This window comes from Oreochromis niloticus, linkage group LG1 (genome assembly GCF_001858045.2).
Source record: "Oreochromis niloticus isolate F11D_XX linkage group LG1, O_niloticus_UMD_NMBU, whole genome shotgun sequence".
In the NCBI taxonomy this organism is placed as follows: domain Eukaryota; kingdom Metazoa; phylum Chordata; class Actinopteri; order Cichliformes; family Cichlidae; genus Oreochromis; species Oreochromis niloticus.
This window is the reverse complement of record NC_031965.2, coordinates 2,011,064-2,031,734: the sequence shown is the minus strand read 5'-3', so window position 1 is coordinate 2,031,734 and position 20,671 is coordinate 2,011,064. Positions and strand designations below refer to the sequence as shown.

Sequence of the window (20,671 nt, the reverse complement as noted above, 5' to 3'; positions counted from 1 at the left end):
GAAATTCCTCCACTTAGTAGTAATACTATAGCTTAACAGAAATGTTATGTTTTGGCACAAAAACCATGATTTGGCAAAAATACTATGATTTAGCAGAAATACTATGATTGAGCAGAAGTACTAAGATGTAGTAGAAGTACTTTGATTTAACAGAAATACTATTATGGAGTAGTAATACTTTCTGCAATCAGAGGTACTGCTTCTGTCTGCTTCATCAGGCTGTGTACTTGTATGTATTTCTGCCATGGAGCGTTAACAAGAATCTGAGGTCCGTATTAGACAAACTGCTAACATCATAAAACTTTGCAGAATTGTAATAAATTAGCAATATAAATTACAGGTCTGTGATAGTGTATAAATTTGTAGTGAAAAAAAAACCATGTGGACCAAGGTGGAATTGAACCCACGACCTTTGGGCTGCAGACCCGTGTCATTACCAAATGCGCCACTGGCAAAGAGAGCCAGTGCCTGGAAAACAGGGAGATGAGCAGTCAGAATTAGATCGCGGTGAGAGGCATAAAGCGCCGTTTTCTGGAGTTACAAAATGTCGTGTAACTCAAAAACTAGGTGGGATAGAAGCACAACTCCTTTACTGGGTGAATCAGCAGAATTTCATGAACTTTGACTGCGATAGCTCTTTGTACCTCCGTCGCGGAGATATGACGAGAGAAGAAACGGCTTCATTTTAAGAGTTTGAAAACAAACGTAATTTATGGCTCAAGAGTTTGAAAACAAACGTAATTTATGGCTCAACAGTAAGATGACAGTAAAAACTGCTCCAACCGTGAGTGTCAGCAGTGTCTGAAGATGAATTGGCACAAGCCTCTCGTCTTAACTTTGCTTTATTAAAATTATTGTGGCATGCAGATGAATCTTGCAAAGAAGCTCACAGGGAGAGATTGAGCCTGTATTTCCACCCCAAGCTGGTAGGGGGAGTTTTTTATTGAACATACTTGCTTGTGTCACCATGTGCTTCAAGGGTCAATAACAGCATAACAGAACTCACTTATGGTACTGCATTCTTCCTATAAAACAATAACTGTCAGTGACTTTGTACCATAGTATAAACACAACATTCAAGACAACAGTTAAAAGTAACGTAACCATAAACAATGAAACAAGAACATCTCAAATGTAGCACATGTCCCAAGGCATGATGGGAGAGAACTAGCTGTTCCCCCAACACGCCACATTATTTATGATTTATGGGAGATGGGAGAAGGGAGCCGGAGATCGACAGACGGATTGGTGCTGCGGCTGCAGTGATGCGGACGCTGCACCGGCCCGTCGTGGTGAAGAGGGAGCTGAGTGTAAAAGCGAAGCTCTCAATTTACCGGTCGATCTACGTCCCTACCCTCACCTATGGCCACGAGCTGTGGGTAGTGACTGAAAGAACGAGATCGCGGATACAAGCGGCAGAAATGAGCTTCCTCCGAAGGGTGGCTGGCCTCTCCCTTAGAGATAGGGTGAGAAGTTCGGCCATCCGGGAGGGGCTCACAGTAGAGCCGCTGCTCCTCTACATCGAAAGGAGCCAGTTGAGGTGGTTCGGGCATCTGACAAGGATGCCTCCTGGGCGCCTCCTGGGTGAGGTGTTCCGGGCATGTCCCACCGGGAGGAGGCCCCGGGGCAGACCCAGGACACGCTGGAGAGATTATATCTCTCGGCTGGCCTGGGAACGCCTTGGTGTTCCCCCGGATAAGCTGGAGGAGGTGGCTGGGGAGAGGGAGGTCTGGGCTTCTCTGCTTAGGCTGCTGCCCCCGCGACCCAGCCTCGGATAAAGCGGATGAAGATGGATGGATGGATGGATGGATGGATGATTTGGCAGAAACACTGGGACTTGGTATAAATACTATGACTTACATGAAATACTTTGACTTAGCAGAAATTCTGTAATCTAGCAAAAAGCACTTCAGCATAGCAGAAATTCTATGATTGAGCAGAATTACTAGGATTTAGCACAAACACTATGATTTGTCTAAAAAAAAACCCTTTATTTTGCAGTTATATTGTGATTTGGCAGAAATACTATGAGCAGTAATAATATAACATAGCAGAAATACTGTTATTTTGTGGAAATACTATGCTTTGGCACAAATACCATGATTTGGCCAAAATACTATGATTTAGCAGAAATACTAAGATGTAGTAGAAGTACTTTGATTTAACAGAAATACTATTATGGAGGAGTAATACTTTAACATGGGAGAAATATTGATACAGACACACAAACATACACATACACAGAGCCTAAAGGGAACAGTGGCTGTTAAGAGTCTGGGCTTGGTATATCTAGGTCAGTTAAATTAGCTGCACCTGCTGTAATCAGCCCTTACACACACAGACACAGAGAGAGGTATAAGTTTTCTGCAGTGTATTTCTTACATTCACATTCAGGATTCCCCTCGAACCTCCTGGTCTCAAGGCAGCTACTCATCTCACTGAGCCAAACTCATTCTCAGAAAAAAGAGGTAGATAGACTGACAATTGTGCTGAAATTATCAGAAGCTGCTGAGAACTGTGCTGATAAGAGGCAAAAAGGATGAAAATTTTGCAGAAAAGAGGTGAATTAGCAGAATTTCTGCAGAAAAGAGGCAAAGAAGCAGAACCTTGCGCTGAAAAGAGGTGAATCAGCAGAGTTTCTGCTGAAACGAGGTTTTTTTTTTCTGAAAACAGCCAAAAAAGCTGGAATTTGTGCTGAAAAGGGGTGAAAAAAATGAAAATTTTGCTGAAAAGGGGTGAAGAAGCTAAAGTATACCAAATCAAAGTATTTGTGCCAAAACATGGTATTTCTGCCATATTGTGGTATTTGCGCCACAAAAGTTACTACATTACAACATGAATACGGATTAAAGATGAAAGAAACTGGCAACAAATTCCTCCACTACAAACCAGTCTGATACCACTTCTTTGCAGTGTTCACGTTTACTAAGGCACTACCCAAAAGGCGCCACAAGAGGGCACTCCAACACAACAGATGACCTATGTACACTGATGCACTTAGTAACAGTCAGCCTCCTACTTAGCCACTACGTAATACAGCGATATTACAGTGTACAAATTCACATAAATTTGCAGGGGGAACAAACAAAGCAGGAACAAGCCCAAAACAATCAAATAACTGTGCTGCCATAGCTATCGCTAACTAGCACATACGCTAAAGGTAACTAAAACCAATACACACAAGTAGCAGGGTAAACATCTTAAGCATGGAACATTAACTCACGTTTATGTGACACACACCATCCCCAACAAATACAGGATGGGCTATTTGCTCCCCTTCCCAGCAGCTCTCTCCTCAATCGTTAGCACAGGAACGAAGGAAGACCATCTAGCTCAGAAGTCCCATGAATTCCCTCACTGCTCAGAGGCTGCTGGGTAATGTAGCTCACACTAACACAGGTTTTTCTACAAGCACAAATACTATAACATAGCAGAAATACTGTGATTTTGTTGAAATACTATGCTTTAGGACAAATACTATGATTTGGCAGAAATACTATGTTTTGGTACAAATGTTGTGCTTAGGCACAAATATTATGATTTGGCAGACACGATGATTTAGCAGAGATAATATGATTTGGCAGAAATACTAAACTTTGGCACAAATACTATAATTGAGTGCAAGTACTTTAAGATAACAGAAATACTATGATTTTGCAGAAATAAAATGTTTTAGCAGAAACACTGTAATTTCACTCAAATACTTTGAAATAGCCGTAATACTATGATTTGGCAGAACATAACAGAAATTCTACGACTTAGTAGTAATACTATAACATAACAGAAATATTAATTGGGCACAAATACTATAATTTGGCACAAGTACCATGTTTTGGCAAAATCCCATAATTTGGCACAAATACTATGATTTGGCAGACACTATGATTTAGCAGAGATAATATCATTTGGCAGAAATACTACACTTTGGCACAAATACTATAATTGAGTACTTTAAGATGAGAGAAATACTATGATTTTGCAGAAATACAATGTTTTTGCAGAAACACTGTAATTTCACTCAAATACTATGAAATAGCAGTAATACTATGATTTGGCAGAAATACTATGTTTCAGTACAAATACTATGACAAAGCAGAAATACTATGACTTAGAAGTAATACTATAACAAAAGGGATTCCTCAAAACACTATGAAATTGCAGTAATTCTATGATTTGGCAGAAATACTGTACTTCGTACAAATACAATGCTTTGGTACAAATACTATATTTTGATTTGAATACTATGATTTGGCACGAGTAGTATGATTTAGTACAAATACTACGAATTGGCAGAAATACTGTGACTTAGTAGTAATACTATAACATAACAGATATACTATGATTTTGCAGACAGTCTATGTTTTTGCACAACTAGCACAATATGGCAGAAATACTATGATTTGGCACAAGTACTATGATTTAGTACAAATACTCTTATTGGCACAAATACTATGTTTCAGTACAAATACTACGATTTGGCAATAATACTGGGTTTTAGCACAACTACTGAGATTTGGGTGAAATACTATGATTTAGAAGAAATACTATGACTTCGTACAAATACAATGCTTTGGTTCAAATAATATGATTTCCAAAAAATACTATGATTTGGTACAAGTACCATGATTTAGTACAAATAATACAATTTCGGTCAAATACTATGAAATTGCAGTGATACTATGATTTTGAAGGAATACTATGATTTGGTAGAAATACTATGCCTTAGTAGTAATACTATAACATAGCAGATATAATGTGATTTTGCAGACATAGTATGTTTTTGCACAAATACTACGATTTCGCTCAAATACTATGGAATTGCAGTAATACTATGTTTTGGTAGGAAAACTATGCCTTAGTAGTAATACTATAACATAACAGATATACTATGATTTTGCAGAAATTCTATGTTTTTGCACAAATACTACAACAACTACTACTACAAATACTACAAGAAATACTATGTTTGGGCAGTAATACTATTATTTGCTATAAATACTATTATTTGGCACATATACTATAATCAGCAGATATACTATAACATAACAGAAATTCTACGACTTAGTAGTAACACTAATATAACAGAAATTTTAACTGGGCACAAATAACATGATTTGGCACAAATACCATGATTTGGCAAAAAGATACCATGATTTGGCACAAATACGATCATATTGCAGAAATACTATGATTGTGTACAAATACTATGATTTGGCACAAGTACTATGAATAAGTACAAATACTATGATTTGGCAGAAATACTATGATTTAGCAGAAATACTGTTTTAACATAAATAATATCTTTTGACAGAAATTTCTGCTAAAAGGTACTATTTCTGCTTTTTAGCAGAAATACTGTAATTTTGCATAAATACTATGATTTGGGATAAATACTATGATTTGGCAGATATACTATATTCAGCACATAAACTATAACATAACAGACATTCCTCCACTTAGTAGTAATCTCATAACATAAAATAAATATTATGGTTCTGCCCCAAAACCATGATTTGGCACAAATACCATGATTTTTCAAAAATACTATGATTTAGCAGAAATACTATGATTGAGCAGAAGTACTAAGATGTAGTAGAAGTACTTTGATTTAGCACAAATACTATTATGGAGGAGTAATACTTTAACATGGGAGAAATATTGATATACACACACACATACACATAGAGCAAAGTGTACAGGGGCTGTTAAGAGTCTGGGCTTGGTATATCTAGGTCAGCTAAATTGGCTGCACCTGCTGTAATCAGCACTTACACACACAGACACAGAGACAGCTATGAGTTTTCTGCAGTGTATTTCTCACATTCAGGATTTGAATCCACCAATCAGAGAGGCTGTGTACTTTTTCCCGCCAAAACAGGTGCACCTGTTTTTACACAGACGCAGCACAGAGAAAGGATTTGTGCTGTCTACTTTTCATAGTGAGGACTCCCCTGAAACAAATGGCCATAATTTCCTAACCGTAGGGGCTAGAACGCTCATTCTGACACCGATTTGTTCAGAAGAGATGGGGAAAACTTCAGGCCTTCATAATTCAGAGATAAAATATAAATTATTGAAGATATATGACTTGAAATACACCATAACTGAGTAGAGGCGAAGCAAAACTGCCTCGACTTGCCCTCAAACAACGTTTTGTAACTCTTAATCTATATGGAGCATCAAAATCATTCTTTCACTGTAAGAAACAGCAGGCTTTGGTGAACAGTCATGGAAATTTTCAGGTCTCTGTTGAAATCAATCAAAAAGATATGACGAGAGAAAAAAGTGCCTCATTTCCAGAGTTTGAAATCTGAAGAAATCTGAGCGAGGGAAAAATTTCCTACCCTCAAACAAGTGTAATTCATGGCCAAACGGTAATAGGTGAGGAAAAAATTCTTGAATTGTGAGCATCAGGGATGTCTGAAGATATATTGGCACAAGCGTCATGTCTCAACTTTGTTTCGTTAAGGAGATATGACGATTCGAAAATGCCTCTCATTAGAGAATTCCAGCGCTGATTTTGAACAAACTCTCCATTGACTCTCTATGGAGAGTTTTCAGACTTTGTGTTGCTCTGAGGAGATTTGCCAAAATTCTGTAATGCCCACAACAATGATAGTGACATTTTCTGAAAGCCAGCCAAAATACCTACGTTTTGATGTATAATTTGTGGGGGTTGAGTGGAAATTGAGGGAGTTGCAAGAAGTTGTTCAGACATGAAGAGAAAATTCAGAACAGACCAGCACTCACTCTGACTTAATTGCATAGCAACCATAGCAACGCATGTATTTTCTGAAAAATCACAATTTTGCAACTGAAAACTTAAAGAGGTATAAAATTAAAACGGTAGAAGATCTGAAAAAGCTGAATCACTCAGGAATAGCCCAATAATCTGAGAACATTTTAAAGTTTGAATGGAGTTTCTAGGTGAAAGTATGAGGAAGTAGTTAAGTTTCAAAGACAAGCAAGTTTTAGCAGAATTGTGGAAGTTTCCCATTCATTTCAATAGGACAAATTAAAGGAAAAAAGTGTAATATTTTAAAAAGTATAATAGTAATAAACACCAAAAGTCATAGCAGGAATTAGCAGAAAGAGCAGAACAGTTTAGAGTTTGAACGGAGAAAATCGGCTGAAAACTGAGGGAGTAGTTAAGTGCCAAAAACGTACGGAAGCAACTAGTAAATAGTGGAATAAAGAATAAAGAGAAACAGGAACTCAATAGTGTGGAAGCCCTTTGAGGGCATCCACACAATAAAGTATAAAGAGAAACAGGATCTCAATAGTGTGGATGCCTCCAGCATCCACACAATAAAGATTACAACAACAATACTGTGAATGCTTCAAGCATTCACACTAATAAAGATTAGAAGGACAATACTGTGAATGCTTTTACAAGCATTCACACTAATAACTAGACAGTGCATTTTCTGAAGAAACTGCAGTGTGAATGCTTGAATCTGAATGTATGCACTGAAATGAATTAATTGCTGAATTTAAGTTAAAAATGTTGAATGAGATGAATAATACAGAAATTTTGCACCTGAAAACAAAAGTGCTGAACTGCTAAAAGCTGACAACCACACAGAAGAAGTTGGAAAATAGCTGAAAATGTTTTAAATGTAAATTAGAAAAAATAAGAAATGAGAAAAGACAATTTAGAGTCAGATAACATCTGAATGAACATTAAAAGTTCATATTCTTTGAATCACTGAATGACTAAAATGTGATCCCTCCACTTGAATCCACACAGTTTAAAAAGTTTAAATGTCTGAGCTTTGAAAGACATGGTGTTGGAAAGAGAAGAACGATGGCGACATTTTGAGGGTAAAATGATGGCTGTAGAGCAAACACTGTGGACACAGCAGCAGTTGAAAGAGAAGTGTTTAAGATGAATCTTGGCAGAGTGAGAGACAGAGCTCGTTAAGCAGGCAGGTGTGAGCCTGGTTGCTATAGTGACTGCACTCAATGGCTCCATACACATGCACACAGACATGCACCTCACTTTTGCTGCTTAAAATGAACAGAAAAGTCAGACCGAAACAAATCGCTCCCAAATGAAAAGTACAGGTCCTATTGACAAAATTCTTTCACTGTGAGTGACAGCAATGTCCAGTCTACCGAATTCTCAGTCTTCATGCTTGTGGAGTTTATTATATGGACGTGGTGACAGTGTAAAGACACCATGCTCTTCTGATTTTCAAACGAACCTTCTGAGCCATTTTAACATTGGAGTCTATGGAAGAGTTGGAGGGAGGAGGCTGTGCATTGGTGACATTTATGAAAGAACCATAACACCTAGTACAATAGTAAACACATTGGATGAAAGAGGACAGCGATGGCTACGTTTTGAGGGTAAAATCATACCTGTAGAGCAAACGCTGCGGACACAGCAGCAGTTTTAAAAAATATTTTAAGATTAATTTTTTTGCTCCTCTCACTCTAGCAGTTGAGCTGTCTCACTCTAGCCCCAAAATTCCGTCCCATACACACCCATTATAAACTCTGAAACGGCTGAAAAATCATCATGAAACTTAAACTGGAACTGAAGAAAAAGTATAATAGATATTGAAAAGATAAAAACAAGTTGAATAGTTGAATGTCTTGTCTTCGTTTTAAAGTTTGAATGGTGGATCTATGTCAACGTATGTGGAAGTAGTAGGAGTTTAAAAATGAGTAAGTTGAATGAGGATTTGAAGGGTCTCCCCATTGAAATACATGGGAAATTTTTGTTGAAAAAAGTTGAATAAAATTAAAAATATAAATGTTAAAAATGAGAAAAATAGAAGCAGTCATGTCCAAAAGAAGAGGAATCTAACGGTGTTTGAATGGTTTTTCTAAGTTGAACGGTTTTGAAGTAGTAGGACTACAAAAAACGTACGGAATAGATAATAATAATAAAATAGAACTAGAAAGTGCATTTTCTGAAGAAACTGCAGTGTGAATGCTTGAATCTGAATGTATTCACTGAAATAAATTAATTGCTGAATTTTAAGTTAAAAATGTTGAATGAGATGAAAAATACAGAAATTTGCACCTGAAAACAAAAGTGCTGAACTGCTAAAAGCTGAAATCCACACAGAAGAAGTTGGAAAAGAGCTGAAAATGTTTTAAATGTAAATTAGAAAAACCTAAGTAATGAGAAAAGAAAATTTAGAGTCAGAAAACATCTGAATGAATATTAAAAGTTCATATTCTTTGAATCACTGAATGACTGAAATGTGTGATCCCTCCACTTGTATCCACACAGTTTAAAAAGTTTATATTTCTGAGCTTTGAAAGACATGCTGTTGGAAAGAGAACATCGATGGCGAGGTTTTGAGGGTAAAATGATGGCTGTAGGGCAAACACTGTGGACACAGCAGCAGTTGAAAGAGAAGTGTTTAAAATGAATCTTGGCACAGTGAGAGAGGGAGCTCGTTAGGCAGGCAGGTGTGAGCCTGGTTGCTATAGTGACTGCACCCAATGGCCCCATGGACACGCAGACATGCACCTCACTTTTGCTGCTTAAAATGAACAGAAAAGTCAGGCCGAAACAAATCGCTCCCAAATGAAAAGTATAAGTCGTATTGACAAAATTCTTTCACCGTGAGCGGCAGCAATGTCTAGTCTACCTAATTCTCAGTTTTCATGCCTGTGGAGTTTATTATATGGACGTGGTGACAGTGTAAAGACAGCCTGCTCTTCTGATTTTCAAAGGAACTTTCTGAGCCATTTTAACATTGGAGTCTATGGAGGAGTTGGAGGGAGGAGGCTGTGCTTTGGTGACATTTATGAAAGAACCATAACACCTAGCACAATAGTAAACACATTGGATGAAAGAGGACAGCGATGGCTACGTTTTGAGGGTAAAATCATACCTGTAGAGCAAACGCTGCGGACACAGCAGCAGTTTTAAAAAATATTTTAAGATTTATTTTTTCGCTCCTCTCACTCTAGCAGTTGAGCTGTCTCACTCTAGCCCCAACATTCCGTCCCATACACACCCATTATAAACGCTGAAACGGCTGAAAAAACATCATGAAACTTAAACTGGAACTGAAGAAAAAGTATAACAGATATTGAAAAGATAAATACAATTTGAATAGTTGAATGTCTCGTCTTCGTTTTAAAGTTTGAATGGTGGCTCTATGTCAACGTATGTTGAAGTAGATACAGTTTGAAAATGAGTAAGTTGAATGAGGATTTGAAGGGTCTCCCCATTGAAATACATGGGAAATTTTTGTTGAAAAAAGTTGAATAAAATTAAAAATATAAATGTTAAAAATGAGAAAAGTAGAAGCAGTCATGTCCAAAAGAAGAGGAATCTAATGGTGTTTGAATGGTTTTTCTAAGTTGAACGGTTTTGAAGGAGATACAGTACAAAAAACGTACGGAATATATAATAAAATATAACTAGAAAGTGCATTTTCTGAAGAAACTGCAGTGTGAATGCTTGAATCTGAATATATGCGCTGAAATGAATTAATTGCTGAATTTTAAGTTAAAAATGTTGAATGAGATGAAAAATACAGAAATTTGCACCTGAAAACAAAAAAGCTGAACTGCTAAAAGCTGACATCCACAGAGAAGAAGTTAGAAAACAGCTGAAAATGTTTTAAATGTAAATTAGAAAAACCTAAAAAATGAGAAAAGACTATTTAGAGTCAGAAAACATCTGAATGAATATTAAAAGTTCATATTCTTTGAATCACTGAATGACTGAAATGTGATCCCTCCACTTGGATCCACACAGTTTAAAAAGTTTATATTTCTGAGCTTTGAAAGACATGCTGTTGGAAAGAGAAGAACGATGGCGACGTTTTGAGGGTAAAATGATGGCTGTAGGGCAAACACTGTGGACACAGCAGCAGTTGAAAGAGAAGTGTTTAAGATGAATCTTGGCAGAGTGAGGGACAGAGCTCGTTAGGCAGGCAGGTGTGAGCCTGGTTGCTATAGTGACTGCACCCAATGGCTCCATACACACGCACACAGACATGCACCTCACTTTTGCTGCTTAAAATGAACAGAAAAGTCAGGCTCAAACTAATCCTTCCCAAATGAAAAGTATAAGTCGTATTGACAAAATTCTTTCACCGTGAGCGGCAGCAATGTCTAGTCTACCTAATTCTCAGTTTTCATGCCTGTGGAGTTTATTATATGGACGTGGTGACAGTGTAAAGACAGCCTGCTCTTCTGATTTTCAAACGAACTTTCTGAGCCATTTTAACATTGGAGTCTATGGAGGAGCTGGAGGGAGGAGGCTGTGCTTTGGTGACATTTATGAAAGAACCATAACACCTAGCACAATAGTAAACACATTGGATGAAAGAGGACAGCGATGGCTACGTTTTGAGGGTAAAATCATACCTGTAGACGAAACGCTGCGGACACAGCAGCAGTTTTAAAAAAGATTTTAAGATTAATTTTTTCGCTCCTCTCACTCTAGCAGTTGAGCTGTCTCACTCTAGCCCCAACATTCCGTCCCATACACACCCATTATAAACGCTGAAACGGCTGAAAAAACATCATGAAACTTAAACTGGAACTGAAGAAAAAGTATAACAGATATTGAAAAGATAAATACAAGTTGAATAGTTGAATGTCTTGTCTTCGTTTTAAAGTTTGAATGGTGGCTCTATGTCAACGTATGTTGAAGTAGATACAGTTTGAAAATGAGTAAGTTGAATGAGGATTTGAAGGGTCTCCCCATTGAAATACATGGGAATTTTTGTTGAAAAAAGTTGAATAAAATTAAAAATATAAATGTTAGAAATGAGAAAAATAGAAGCAGTCATGTCCAAAAGAAGAGGAATCTAATGGTGTTTGAATGGTTTTTCTAAGTTGAACGGTTTTGAAGGAGATACAGTACAAAAAACGTACGGAAGAATAAAATATAATAATAATAAAGATTAGAAGAACAATACTGTGAATGCTTTTACAAGCATTCACACTAATAACTAGAAAGTGCATTTTCTGAAGAAACTGCAGTGTGAATGCTTGAATCTGAATGTATGCACTGAAATGAATTAATTGCTGAATTTTAAGTTATAAATGTTGAATGAGATGAAAAATACAGAAGTTTGCACTTGAAAACAAAAGTGCTGAACTGCTAAAAGCTTACAACTACACAGAAGAAGTTGGAAAAGAGCTGAAAATGTTTTAAATGTAAATTTGAAAAACCTAAGAAACGAGAAAAGTCTATTTAGAGCCAGAAAACATCTGAATGAATATTAAAAGTTCATATTCTTTGAATCACTGAATGACTAAAATGTGATCCCTCCACTTGGATCCACACAGTTTGAAAGGTTTACATCTCTGAGCTTGGAAAGACATGGTGCTGGAAAGAGAACAACGATGGCAACATTTTGAGGGTAAAATGATGGCTGTAGAGCAAACACTGTGGACACAGCAGCAGTTGAAAGAGAAGTGTTTAAGATGAATCTTGGCACAGTGAGAGACAGAACTCATTAGGCAGGCAGGTGTGAGCCTGGTTGCTATAGTGACTGCACCCAATGGCTCCATACACACGCTCACAGACATGCACCTCACTTTTGCTGCTTAAAATGAACAGAAAAGTCAGGCCGAAACAAATCGCTCCCAAACGAAAAGTATAGGTCGTATTGACAAAATTCTTTCACCGTGAGCGGCAACAATGTCTAGTCTACCTAATTCTCAGTTTTCATGCCTGTGGAGTTTATTATATGGACGTGGTGACAGTGGAAAGACAGCCTGTACTTCTGGTTTTCAAACGAACCTTCTGAGCCATTTTAACATTAGAGTCTATGGAAGAGTTGGAGGGAGGAGGCTGTGCTTTGGTGACATTTATGAAAGAACCATAACACCTAGGACAATAGTAAACACATTGGATGAAAGAGGACAGCGATGGCTACGTTTTGAGGGTAAAATCATACCTGTAGAGCAAACGCTGCGGACACAGCAGCAGTTTTAAAAAATATTTTAAGATTAATTTTTTTGCTCCTCTCACTCTAGCAGTTGAGCTGTCTCACTCTAGCCCCAACATTCCGTCCCATACACACCCATTATAAACTCTGAAATGGGTGAAAAAACATCATGAAACTTAAACTGGAACTGAAGAAAAAGTATAATAGATATTGAAAAGATAAATACAAATTGAATAGTTGAATGTTTTGTCTTCGTTTTAAAGTTTGAATGGTGGCTCTATGTCAACGTATGTGGAAGTAGATACAATTTAAAAATGAGTAAGTTGAATGAGGATTTGAAGGGTCTCCCCATTGAAATAAATGGGAATTTTTTGTTGAAAAAAGTTAAATAAAATTAAAAATATAAATGTTAAAAATGAGAAAAATAGAAGCAGTCATGTCCAAAAGAAGAGGAATCTAACGGTGTTTGAATGGTTTTTCTAAGTTGAATGGTTTTGAAGGAGATACAGTACAAAAAACGTACGGAAGAATAAAATATAATAATAAAGATTAGAAGAACAATACTGTGAATGCTTTTCAAGCATTCACACTAATAATAATAAAGATTACAACAACAATACTGTGAATGCTTTTACAAGCATTCACACTAACTAGAAAGATTACAACAACAATACTGTGAATGCTTTTCAAGCATTCACACTAATAATAAAGATTACAACAATACTGTGAATGCTTTTTAAGCATTCACACTAATATTAATAAAGATTACAACAACAATACTGTGAATGCTTTTACAAGCATTCACACTAACTAGAAAGTGCATTTTCTGAAGAAACTGCAGTGTGAATGCTTGAATCTGAATGTATGCACTGAAATGAACTCCCCTCGGGATGGATGGCGATTGACGGGATACAGAGACTCTTCCCATGAACGGAAACAACACGAACAGTGAGTACAGAAGGCCTTAGAGAGCGGCTACGTGACCCTGCGTTGATCGCAGGTACGGGAGCGCGCTAGCCGCGTGAGAGAGACGCAGGCTTCTCCGCCGTGTGGGGCGTGGAGATAACCTAGGTTCGGTAGCTCCGCCGTGAGGAGTGTTCGGAATCTCCGCCATTTGGGGCGTTTGGAGAGTGTCCGAAGGTTGGAATCTCCGCCATTTGGGGCGTTTGGAGAGTGTCCGACGGTTGAATTCTCCGCCATATGGGGCGTTTGAGAGTTTTCAACAGAGCGCGCTAGCTGTGCGTGTAGACGCAAGCGATAGGCCTATGTTGTGTGTGTGCGGGCCAGACGTGGTCTGCGTGAGTGTGGCTGATTGTTGTCTTGTGTGAGAATAAAATGTGTAAGGCTGCCTTAGAAGGGGATGTGGCTGTAGCTCAGGTGGTAGAGCAGGTCATCTACTGATCGGAAGGTTGGTGGTTCGATTCCTGGCTTCACCTAGTCTGCATGCCAAATATCCTTGGGCAAGATACTAATCCCAAATTGCTCTCCGATGCATCCATCGGAGTATGAATGTGTGTGTGAATGTTACTTAGAAAGCACCTAGAAAAATGTGCTTGTGCGAATGGGTGTGAATGGGTGAATGCACAAGTTGTGTAAAGCGCTTTGAGTGCTCAGAAGAGTAGAAAAGCGCTATATAAGAACCAGTCCATTTACCATTTACCATTCCAAATGAAATAATTACTGAATATTAAGCTAAAAATGCTGAATTAGCTGGAAAATACAGAATTTTTAACCTGAAAACAAAAGTGCAGAACTTTTGAAAGCTAATTTTCATACAGAAGAAGTTGGAAAATAGCTGAACATGTTTAAAATTTAAATTAGAAAAAGATGAGTAATGACAAAAGAAAATTTAGAAAATTTAGAGTCAGAAAACCTCAAGTTTTCTGACTCTAAACAAAAGTTCTTATTCTTCTAATCACTTAAAGAGTGGAATTATGTATTTTAAATCTTAAATTTTAAAAAAAAAATAATAAAAATAAATGTAAAAAAAATTTGTTGAATTGAGCTGAACAGATGAACAAACATTCTGGAGAAAATACACTGTAAAAAAGAAAATGTTGAGAAAACTTAAAATTTCAAGGCAACATGATGCAAGAGATTTTTGAGTTTTCTCAACTTTTGCCAACTGTTGTTGACTCAACTAAGATTTACAAGTTCTGCCAACTTGGATCTTCTTGTTCACCTAATTAGGATAATCCTGGAAGTCTAACGAAGAAATTCTGGTTTCAATGCCATGTATTTCTGCCTTCACCAAACACAGATATTCTAGTTGAGTAATCATACAATTCTTACTCCAGTGAGTTGAAAATTTACCTATATAAACAAAGGAAAATGTATGTTGTTATTATACTTGAAAAAACACTTAATAAATAGATATAGAATAAAACAAAGCACAATTCAATGTTATCTAAAAGCTTATTTATTTTGTTCAACAGTCTTTTCAGTACATTTCAGAATGTCATGGGTAGTAGGGTGAATTTCTGTTAAAAAAAAACAAAAAGAAAGAAAGAAAAGAAATAACAAACAAACAAAAACGTGTTGCCAGTTTCTTTTGGGTGCTTTGAGCACCCCAGCAGAGACCTTAAAATTCCAGAGTCCAGAACCAAAAAAGAAAAGTGTCCAGCAACTTAATAATTCATGCACACACACCCTGACCGTCTTGTAAAAGCTGAACATTACTATTGCACATTAAATAGGGTAGTGCTACAAACGATTGCCTATGCACCCAGACATTGACATTTTACACAGGCTTACTATGATGAACTATGGAAGTTAAAAGTTCTTAGAAATGTTACCATCAATGAAGAGGAAACTAACACTATAACAAATCTTTTAAAATACTACAAGACAAATTTTCACCATATATTCTCAACAATACAGATTCATCTGACTAAAATTTACATTTCGAATAATGATTTATCCACTTCACCTTCATATTGTCCGACCAGGCCAAAATAAGATGGCCTGAATTGCTTCAAAGGTAAAACTCATCTGCTTTGGATAATCAATGTTGAGGGCATACAGAAGGCCAAAGAGGTGTGCCAGGGCAGTAGAGAGATCTGGAATGTTATGTAGCACAATGTCCCCTTCCAACACAACTGCATGTTCTCGCACAGACGTATCAGCATCGTCATCTTGTAGGATGGTGAGGATGGCAACTGATGCACCGTTCAACACTGGTTCCAAAATGTCAGTGTCCTGAAGAAAAGTAAAATATGAATTATTGAAAGCTAAGAAAAACTAAAGACAAAACAAATTTCTAAAGATTTTAACTTTAACCTCTATACCATGCTGGTCGTTTGACCCATGGAGGTTTTAAGAAGAAAAAGCTTATTTTCTTTTAATTAATGCCACCTTGTGAGTTTTGTACAAAAATATTTTCTGCTATGGAACAACCACTAACAATGCCCAGCTGCTGCTCAGCAGAAAAAAAGGAGTGAGAGTTATGACAACTGCAATCCCCACTATAAAATTATCTGGACTGCACTGAGAAAGTGTACATTTCCATTTTGGATAAACTCATCCTTTAAAAACATCTCATAGCAATTAGTTTTACTTGCATTACTTTTTTGTACTTACTAAGCACTTCAGGAAAACCTCTGTTGCATCTTCTCTTGAGGAAAATGGGCAGGCCTCTCAGTGCCCGTTGGACACAGTGTTGGATGTCTAAAGAGTATTCAGTGGAAAACAAGAATTTCAGTTAGTGAAGTAACATGGTGTACTATACACAATGCAAAATCAGAACTCTCATAGTAATGAAAGTAAAGCACAGGTCAGACCCAGCAACACGCAAAACGTACAACCCCCCCGCCCCAAAAAAACAACAACACCACCATGTTAACAATTTTACTTTCGTTTTACAAATTAAATAAAATACTGCCAAATAAGAACAAAGCAATGACTCATGACATTCATTTTTACTGACATGTTCACTGATGTGTTTTATTTGAAGCCAACATCTTTTTCAGTTTCTGTTAAGAGAAAAGTATACTCTCTTCTGAAAATGTCAGATAAAGGAGCACTTCACTCACCTGTTCATCAAGTTTATCCAGGAGGTCTTCCATCTCCTCACCAAGAACTCCCTTCTTAGACCAGTACAGTTTCAGCAGGCCAGGCACAACTTTGTCAAGGGATGCATTGAAGGTCCCCAGGAGGTCTTTGCTTGTGATCCGATGAAATTTTCAGATATCTAAACAATACATTCACCAAAATATTGTCATTTATTCAACACAGAAAATTCCTGGGTAGCTGTCTTGGACAGTCTGCACCATGTTATATGCCTGACTGTGTCATCAACAGCAAAACCTACCTACTTCAAAAATCTCTCATGAATACGTCTTTTGCACAGGAATAGAAACACCTCCCACAAAACCCAGTATCAATATGAAAATACATATTATGTTCTAAGTTGCACCAAAATCTGTGACCAATCAGATTCTGTGACCTGCCTTAGTATTCTTTCCCTAACAATCTCAGACTATAGAAGTCCTATTTCTAGCACAAAAAGAAAAAAAATACATGCTAAGTCAAAATTATGAGATTGCCTTTCTGTTTCACAATTTTGATTTAGCATGGGGACTCTTGTACTGGCAGAAATGTTCAGGGTAAGGATTTCAATATAACACTGGCAAGGGCCTTGACTGGAGTGGTAACACAAGATAATAAAGTTGGCCAATGCATTACCCCAGCAAATACCGTACTGCTTCAATATAAGTATAAATCATGCCCAATTTGAATAATAATTAAATTATAAATAAATTAGGACAGTCTTACCTCCTCAGAGGAAAACAGCGCAGGTCATCTCTCCTGGACCTCAGATACCATAGGCTGACACTCCACGACCTCTCTCCGCCTGAGAGAAAATGTTTGCAATAATGAAACATTTCAATATAATGTAGAAAAAAAAAAAACGAGAAAAAAAAGTTACGGATCGGACTCCCCGATCCTTACTGCGCATGTGCAAAGTCGGACCGTACAGATCGCGTCTACCCGTGGAATTGTACATAAAATCAATACTCCACCAACAAAAAGGCTCTCAAAACAATACAATACTTTCCACGGCTTTGAAGGATGGGTCAGGTGTATCCTTCGTGGCCCACCCTATGCCAGAATTCATAGCGCGGCCCAGCCAATTCTAGTTTCAAACAATGGCGGCAGCCACTTAGTTTTAATATTACTCTTATTACTCTTTCTGGGTCACAAAGTAAACTTTTAAGGTATTTTCAGGCGAGAATGTAGCTGTGTAAATTTCAAATATCTGCTCAGTTTATTAAGACAACACATTTTTGCAAAAATGCTTCTACGTTTTCGGAGACGTCTGTTACCACCAGCTTCGATAGCTAGCTGGGGATTCAAGGCTCGCTAGAGCAGCGAACTCCTGGCATATCATTTTCAACCCCCTGCGCGGTCCTTCGCTAGCTTAAACATGATATATAAGTCCCTTAGATGACTCAAATATGTTATTGTTTGGCTTTTTTTCAGTGCTTTACTCGTTCCACCCTCCTGGGTCCTCAGGAGGATGCACCCTAGCGCTTGTAGAAAATCCTAATAACAGATGTCGTTAGCTTACCTGCTAGGGCAAATGGCCGGCAGCTCCCGCACCAGTCCAAAAAATGGTCAAATAATACACTCCAACTTCAGACCAGGTAAAATCCGTAATGGTCGAAAAATTGTAATTTTCATCCAATTTTGGCCACGTTTGTTCAAAGTTTCTTAGCAGGTTTTCAGTTCAGAACACATCGACAAACCACTATCACACAGTCTGCTCAGACTCGTTTGGTCTAGTTCAAACTTATTCAGACCACGACGTGTGCCAGTCACCTACGGGGTTTCCCACCGGTTCCCAACTCGACTCAAAAAATCTTCTCAAAAGTTGATAGTCTTTGTTATGCTCGCTAGAAAATCTTAGTTAGGACAACAATGGAAGAAATTTGTTGGGCAGACAAGCTATTTTAGGTTGTAAATGGAAAGTTTTATTTCTAAGTCAGTTTAATTTGAAAACTTTACTCAAATCAACAATTACTAGTTATCGTTTTTACAGTGTACAAGCTTTAATATACAGCATAATGTTTTTCAGACATATACACGTGTATATCATGTTTAATGGTATTACATACATCAATTTGTTTTGTATGTCATAGAAAATAACATAAAAATCTTAAGTCATATTGTACAGCTTCTTTCTGAAAAGGACTTAAATTAGCTCAACAAATGTTTTTTTTTTTCAAAATAGAATAAAAATCATTTTAAAAAGAGACATTTGCAATGTTTTAAGGTGTTAAAAATCTGATCCTGTCATGTGTCTGTTCAACTTTAGTTTTTGGCACAGACATTCTTAAAGAACAAATTACAAAATAATAAACAAATAAAATTGAAATTAAAGTAGCTTTTTTTTTGTTAAACACTTCACAGTAGAATAAATAAAAATAACTAAATTAAATAGCTAAATGAAAATAATAAGCAACATATGAAATACATGAAAATTCAACTTTTAAAACCACAATCCTGAACCTTTAAATTGTGTTGGTTTCTTAGAACATGGCTGAACAGCTGTTTCTATCGGTCTACTAAATCTACTGATCTGTCTACACATCTTTTTATTACTCATTCTTTTTTGTGTTTTAATCTAAATACTGTCCACACAGTGGTAAAAGAGAACTGTATAGAGATTTTTGAGTAAACTCAAATGAAAGCCAAAGGTGGTGACACAGTTTAACACATGCAAATAATCAAATAAACACATTAGTCCTTTTTGTGAACATGGATAAATAAGTATCATTAGTTTACAGCATTGTTCAGCCATGCCACTAAATGCTTTTTAACACTGTTTTAACCTGGGCTCAGACACAAAGTCACAAATTTAGTTAGTCCCTGACTTTGAGTTGTGGTTATGACTAATTATTATACACAAGGCTTTATCTATCTGAACTCTAAGGACACAAATATGAAAAAAAATATACTTACCAGCTGATACCCCACACTACACACTAGGTGTGCCATGTGACCTGAAACTTTGGTACAAACCCATCATAATCATTCTGTTAACACTGTTTTTTAACACAGTTTGTGTTGCTGCTCAGCAGTCTAAAATGTTTCAGATTGGATTACATGGAATGAATTTGAGTTCTCTTGGGGTTTTTTGGGTGTGTTTCGTTCTTAGCAGATTTTTTTTTTTTTTTTTTTGTTAACATACTGTTGAATTCCAGTTACCACATTTCTGGTCATATGACATCCCGAGTGCCCAGTTAAAAAAAATCCCCACAGTTAATTCAATATTAAAACAAAATAAAAATATGTTTGTTACGTTCCCTCCGAAGGGGTCTAGGCGTGCGAGTGAGGGGACCAGTAACAAATGGGTCCGGAAACAGAATGAAAAGGAAAACACACAGAGTTGTTCTATAATAATATAGTTTTATTACAAATAATATAGTTTTATCACAAACGACATAAACTTAAAGAGCCGGCAACGCCGTTTTACCAATAATGCCAAAGAAACAACAGAAACACTCGCAGCAACAAAAGACAAGAACACTACTAAACAAAAAAAAAAAAAAAAAAAAAAAAAAGAGGCACTTCCCACACTTCCTACTTTACGCCTCACCACGAAGAGACACTCTCAGGGCCCACAAGCCCATCTACTCACTATTCAGAAAGAGGCTGTCTGTCCAAGACCTAGCACAAAGCCGTGTAAAGCCACAGAGGAAAAAAACCACCACTGCTCACAGCTCATCCCCAGTTTAAATAGCCTCAGAGGTGATTGCTGCCTGGGGTCAGGTGGCAAACGAGGCTAA

The 20,671-nt window shown here is 37.1% G+C and overlaps 1 long non-coding RNA gene across 1 annotated transcript; it reads right to left on the bottom strand.

Moving 5' to 3' along the window:
• Window positions 1-15,582: 15,582 nt before the first annotated feature.
• LOC109204449 (uncharacterized) lies at window positions 15,583-18,737 on the bottom strand. Its single transcript, XR_002063940.2, has 5 exons — window positions 18,451-18,737; window positions 17,655-17,733; window positions 16,913-17,070; window positions 16,461-16,547; window positions 15,583-16,079 (listed from the first exon to the last, which is right to left on the bottom strand). It is a non-coding gene; the product is annotated as an uncharacterized LOC109204449 (long non-coding RNA).
• Between the last annotated feature and the right edge of the window lie 1,934 nt (window positions 18,738-20,671).